Below are 7,370 nucleotides of genomic sequence, written 5' to 3' on the forward strand. Positions count from 1 at the left end.
AATTTATTTTCATGTTTTATACTCTTGGGACATTTAACTTTATTAATTTGTAAACAATACACAAAAACACACATACTCATTTACAAATGCCTTGACCTGCACCCAACAATGTAACACACAGACAACCAAATGTTCATAACACACCTGCTTTTCCTCGGCCAGTGTAACACTTCTCCCCAGTGCTGCAGTTAGTGGTGGTGGTATAGCAAGCATCCCAAAAGCCCAGGTCACAGCGGAAACACTCTAGTAACGTTGCCTCCTCCTCATTCTCCAGCTGATCTAACTGTTCCAGCTGCTCGTCTTCCTCACCTGACACCCCCAGAAAAACACAACACAACACCATTTACTCTATTGTGTTTTGAGTGTGACAAAAGAAAGTGGGGGCCTGTTGATGGAAATAGAGCTAAACTAATGAGGAATAGCACTAAATGTATCTTGGTTATTATTATTCATGAACTGTGTACAAGCTGTGGCTTTGGATGAGTGTGTTATAAAATGATGGCCAAATGTTTGGACAGCAACATATTAGGGAGAAAAATCTGCTACAGTTGTACATTCCAGTCACATCTTAAAGCTCTGTCCTAGGGACATAATGATAGCTTGGAAGCTTGGTTACTCATTTATCAACCCCAGCCACTTACAAGTGCTTAGAGCCAAGTGGAGTCTCGGTTAATTCCCTAGGGGCACTATGAAATGCAAAAAGAGAAAAGAAAAGCATAAACATGTCTGAAAAGCTGATTTCAATGTGCTACAGACATCTAGAAGGCACTGCACAGCACTAATTTTAGGCTGCATAAGACAACAACTTTATTTAAAAATGTAATATATAATCTTGTTCTGTTGAAATATTTTGGGCATGTTGAAATGAGTGGTCAGGAGCAAAATTGGCTGGAGTTTTTCAATTTGTTCAATTTGAACTTGATGATGAGTACCATAACCCCCACGGTCATTATGTGATTTCACATTCACAATGTAACAGTATGAACTCAAAACAGTAAAGAACGTTGTGCTTTTGAAACCCATTGTTTGTGTGAGAGAATTCAGGTTTGGAGTTTACTGTCTGAGCACATTCTGTTGTTAAACAGTTAGCTTTGTTGCTGCTGGGCCACCGGTGGAAAAAACAAGTAATCTTGTTTCCTGGTTCCTGGAGACTAGTTTGAGAGGAGCTCAGGGTGCTTATCCCCTCTCATCCTGTTAGCTGATGCTAGCTCAGGTAAACTACTGTAATAGCTAGGACCAGAGTAGGACGCTGAGGTAGCTACACTGCCACAGCACAACTACTGTATGTTGGAATAAGGAAATGTTTTGCAGTGTGTTGTTGGTCAGTGACCTCTACTAATTGTATTACGTTTGATTACATGAAACATTTAAATGTATGTAATCTGCATACTACAAAACCTAAACTAGACTGAAATTTGAAGAATGAAATATTACGCTATAAAACTTATTTATTACGCTATTTGCCTTCAGGAGAGGGGTTACAGACAGGAAACAGAATTGTTAGGTTTATAGTTCAAATGAACAGATGTGATCAATGGAATTTGAAAGGAACAGATTGTCTTACCTTTAGTTGGTGTGAGCATCAAGATGGCAAACACACACAAGATGAAGCCATTCATTTCAGAACAATACTCCTTGCGACATGCAAGGCCTTTAGAAAGAGAAAAGGGCTTAGGAGGTCTAGGTCTGACTACAATTGGATTAGTCAGTAATTCACCCGTAATATTTTATAGACCAGTGGTTTTCAAACTGTGGGTCATGACCCATGAGTGGGTCACAGCATAGGGCCAGGTGGGTCTTTTTTATGTAGAGGGAAATAAATGCATGCATAGTTTTTGAATAATTATTGTTTATGCTTGACACAATTTTAGGACATGCTGTGTGTAATTTGTTTTAAAAACACAATTCCATCCACTATTTGTGACAGATATGTACGGCACTTTGTAAACTGAATGTAAAATCAGACCATGTAAAACTGATATGTGTAAATTATTGTTAAAAGAATCCCGCTAAAAATATTGTGTGATCTTGACACTCCTTGTGCTTCCTTTGTAGCCTATGTTTGAAGACTAAAAAGGCGAATACTGTACTTATGAACAATATACAAACATAAATGTTAATTATCTCACATTTGAGCCATGGTAATGAGAATTTAGTGCTTAATTACTGCACACAATATTTGGTGGATCCTGAGCCAAAAGTACCTCCACAGGTGGGTCACAGTATTAAAAGGTTTAGTTCTAGAATCTAGACCAATAACAACTATTAAAAAAGATGGGAGACTAGAGTGATATAAGTATATTTGAGTTAATTATGGGGGATGGAGGGTGTCTTGGAGCATTGTTCCACTTCCTAGATATTAATAGCAGATTTTTGCTTTTAGTCCAATAAGGTTTTTTCACTTTTTTTCTTTTTCAGAAGTGTGTGTTCCAGTTGAGAACACTGGTTTTATGACATCCTCAGAGAAGAGTAGAAACATTTGTCCATCTACTGATATATACTTTTCCATATTCATGAAGGCATCATCAGTCAAACCGACTGACAAGATGACTCTGTTGGATGGATGGATCAATTAACATTACAGCTGGGATCAGCTTGGGTGATTCTCAGTTATTTGTGTCTTTTGAAACACAAGCGTCTATCTTGTCTATCTTCCAAGCTCCCCTCTCCTTATGAGGAACTGTGTGACAACATGTGTCTTGAGTCAGCAATGGGTTAAGCAGCTTATTCCCCTCCCTGTACTCAAATTGATATATCTAAATGATCAGCCTCACAACGCTCATAAAGGGGGCCAGAGGATTCAATTCTGCTCAATACTTAGTCCACTATAAAACCTGTGCTGATGAGTAGCATAGCACACAACATGCTTCTAAACATATTGACCAAATAGATGTAATCACACACACACACACACACACACACACACACACACACACACACACACACACACACACACACACACACACACACACACACACACACACACACACACACACACACACACACACACACACACACACACAAATCTGAATAAGCTCTTCAGGAATTCTTGGATCATCTTGCATTTGTATGTGTATAAAGATTCAGAGGTTCATATGAGAGTTTAGGGTCAGAGTCAGGGACAGATAACACATCTGAATTTAATCTGATGTTAACATCGGATTACAATTTGACAACCAAACAAAAACTGTATGCAGATTTACAATGGCATAACCCTCACGACAGATCTCTCTCCCTCATCCTACTACTGACATATCAGCAATCCATCGATGTCATCATATCTTTGCGTATAAAAGTGCTTCATTGTGTGTCTGAGAGAGAAGTGCTGTCGGAGTGATATGTGTGATTGTGGCTTGCAGATTGTTGCAATCTTCAGTCTCAGTCCTCATCTGGATGGCAGAAACCCAGCATGGGCCCAAACAGAGGAAATGCTCTGCAGTTCTAAAATACCTATAAAAACCCCTCAGTCTGATCCTCAGCGTAATTAGCGGCTGGAGGAGAATGCTCGGGATAATTAAAAATCCCACCCTGCCTCACCCTGCCTCTCTTTAATTTGTCTGCGTGCTGGCCCTGTGGAAACTATGTTTTTACTCAACGTTATATATTCCTGAATCTAAATGAGAAAGTGGATCATTATAGCTGTGAACCTTCCCTGTTGCTTTTTTGTTGTTGTTTTGTGCAGTTCTGCTGAGCCCTGAGAGGATGAAAATTCGAGCTGCTCCGAAGCGCTTCACATTTGAATAAAGCGTAGGAATCAGATGATGAAGAGATGAAAGGTCAGAACAGTGGGTGAGTGAGCCTCCAGTAACAGGACTCAGAGGACCGTATGTGTGCGCTCAGCCGTGTCAGGAATAACTCCTAACAACCGCCGTTGTTCTTGTTGTTTTCTACCCGGCCTCTACACCACAAAGTTTGCAATTCTTCAACATCTAGCCTAAACAGACTCCTGAGAATGACAAAGCTGTGCGGCTGACACTGTGTACCATAAAAAGGTTGAGTCACAATTAAAAACAGCTTGAGTCTGCATTCGCATGTGCACGGAATACCAAACGATATTTAGACTGAACATGGTGCATGTTTGTGGGTGTTGACTGTGTGAGTGGATCGTGTCCTTATGTGCTCATCTTATACCGAAAAGCCATTTTCTCAGATTAATAAAATGTGAGATTATATAAACGCTCATTGGAGACTTTAATCTGGGTTGTCCTCTAATCAAGCTCTGTTCCCTACAAAAACCCATGGGACACAAAAGCTGTGTGTGTGTGTGTGTGTGTGTGTGTGTGTGTGTGTGTGTGTGTGTGTGTGTGTGTGTGTGTGTGTGTGTGTGTGTGTGTGTGTGTGTGTGTGTGTGTGTGTGTGTGTGTGTGTGTGTGTGTGTGTGTGTGTGTGTGTGTGTGTGTGTGTGTGTGTGTGTGTGAACATGACTGTGGGAGTGGGAGTGAATGAGTGACTGACTGTGTGTGTGTCCATCTCCCAATATGGCACCAAACCAACTTTTTGCAATCCTCCTCAAGGACCAAATACGGTCAAACTCTGACTTTGGGGATTTGGGGAGAGTAAAGACAACAAGCTGGCAAGCTGACATCAAACAGCATAGTTTCAACTCCACCAAACCTGGGTGGGCGAAAAGGGAGCACCACTCACCACTCACCACTGCACCACTCTGAAGCATACAAGACATTCAGCCCGTTTTAACCACTTAAAACCCTACACTTGGTTGACCGGAGTCCCTCAGGGGCTCTATGTAGATCTGCTATTTCCTGCTAAGGATTTCCCCACAATACGGATGCTGGGGTTTTGATGAAAGGTCACCAATAATAATAGGAGGAACATCTTGAGCATCCATGTATCTCCATGTGTGTATTTCATTTGATTAGAAAGTAAGAGTTTAAAGGCATGTGGTTGATGTGTTATTGTCCATCATTGGGGGGCAAGCCTGTCCTTATGTTAAAATTGATCTCGCTGGAGTTGCAGGAGTCAGAGTGTACCGAGGACGTAGAGGGGGACGGACAGTGGGAGGAGGGATAGCAAGAGGTTGGCTCCTGATGGTGCAGAACTCGAGTCAGTCGTGTTGATCCCCCCTCCCCCTCCTCCACCTTCCCCTCTGACCCCGGTCCTTCCCTCCCTCCCAGAGCCTCTCCATTCTCAGGCGGAGGCGGCGTTTCCCATGGGCCACGCTGGCCATCTGGGGAGCTGCTACTGATGTTGCGTCTATTCCGGGGAGACAGAGGAGGACCCCGGATCTGGTTGGAGGGCGAGCGTGCGTGGGAGGAAATGCTGCAGGATCCCTGCTCCACGTCCACTGACTCACGGCGGTCCTGACAGCTATCGTCGTGCTGTTCAGAATCCTCCCAGCCGCTGTCCGGCTTCAGGTCCTCGAGGTCATCGGACGCCACCAGCTTCAGGAGCTCGCGGTCTCGGTTCTCATAGAGGAGAGTGGCGGCACAGATGAAGACGAACAGGCCGACGCCCATGACGACGGGCCCGGCCAGCTTCATTCGGTCGGCGTGAGAGCTGCCGCGGCCGCCCACAGGTCGGGGCGCGGAAACCACGTAGCCGGCCACCGCCACAGACATCCCTACGAGCACCACGCTGACACCCAGCAGGAGCCACACCCCTGGAGCAGAGCGGAGGTGCAGCGGCAGCCTGGTCTGAAGAATCCTCTCTTTCCTCTTGCGGCGCCAGCATGTTGGGGGACAGGCTGACCGTGTTGGTGACTGGGATGAGTGGGAGTGGGTGGGGCTACAGACAGGACTGACCGTTCCACTGGACCCCGCTGCTGTCATCCTTCAGCTTCACACTGGAAATGACAGTAGAGGGGATTGGAGAGCAAAACATGAAGGGTTAAAGCCTGATTGATACTTTGCCGTGCGACAGCGTTGCGCGACGCAACACGTTGTGAGCTTGGAGATTTTCAGCGCATGAAACATCTTACGACAGAGCATAAGAATGTGGTTCCGGCAGGATGACAGATGTAATTTGTTTAATATGAGCTTTCCTTTGCATTGTACACAACAGGAAATAACTACTTTAGCAAGTCCCTCTAGGGGAATTCAAGTGTCTCCACTCACAAAACTCCCTACTGTGGCCATGGATGTTGGTTAATATAAAGTTATTATATCAGTTGTATTTAATAAAAATAAGTAATAAATAAGCCCAGACCATATGAAATCACTTCTGATTTGACTACAATTAAGATAATTAAGCTAATTAAAATTGTATTCCCCATAGACATAATGGTTAATACAGAGAAACCAAGAGCTATTTATGACTGACACCCTTTGGGGAAAGATACATTCTGTCAATGAGAAAAGGAATACAGGCAGAGCACAGATTATGTCCTATCAAAACCCAAATTAGAGCTTGGTAGAAGAGAAGAGTATTCTCGAATCAGGCTTGTCAAAGGTGGAATAAACTACCTGACACCACTGGCTACTAATGGATTTGAAAAATATATATTTAAGTTAATTTATGTGCAACAATAGATATATAGTTAATGATGATAAAGTGCATTGCATGGCTTCCCTACAGTGCATAATTACTGTTTTAATGTTAATATTATTTTGCTATTGCTATTTTGTATGCTGCATAATGATGGATTAATGTGGATTTTAAGTGATTAACTTGTACAAATGTTTGTTTGTGTTTGTATCTATGAAAGTGTTTTTTGCATGTTTCAGGACTCTTGGATATAGTAGCCCAGTTGGGCTAGAGATAATAAATAAATAAATCAAGCTGATCACTGATGAAAAGTTGATGAAGAAAGTTGCTAAACTGAGTAGCCAACATCTTGATCAGGTTTTCATCCTGCTTAATGCTGGAAGTAACATCACCTTCATTATCTTATCTTGACACGTATCATCGTAGCTACTGCAGCCTGCAGTGGTGGAAAAAGTACTCATTTTTTTTACTTAAGTAAAAGTATAAATACAGCAATGTAGAAACACTCTATTACAAGTAAAAGTCCGATAACCAAAATTTACTTGAGTAAAAGTACAAAAGTATTGGCATCAAAATATAGGCTACTTAACAAAAGTAAACGTACAAAAATGTTTGAAAATAGCAGATCTACAAGCTCACAACTCCCAATGCAAGGCATTGTGAGCTTGTAGATCGGCTATTTTCAAATAGCCGATGTATAAAATGGGTCTAAAGTGGTTAATGTATGTTTTATAATATAATCATTTATATCTGCAAAGTAACTAGTCACTAAAGTTTTCAAATAATTGTTGTGGAGTAAAAGTACAATATTTGCCTTTGAGATGTAGTGGGAGTAGAAGTAAAAGTATTGAAATTTGGAAATACTCCAGTAAAGTAAACAATACTTGAGAATACTGTACTTGAGTATGTACTTACACCACTGACTGCAG

The sequence above is a fragment of the Gymnoscopelus braueri genome, assembly GCF_963280865.1.
Source record: "Gymnoscopelus braueri genome assembly, chromosome: 4".
NCBI lineage: Eukaryota > Metazoa > Chordata > Actinopteri > Myctophiformes > Myctophidae > Gymnoscopelus > Gymnoscopelus braueri.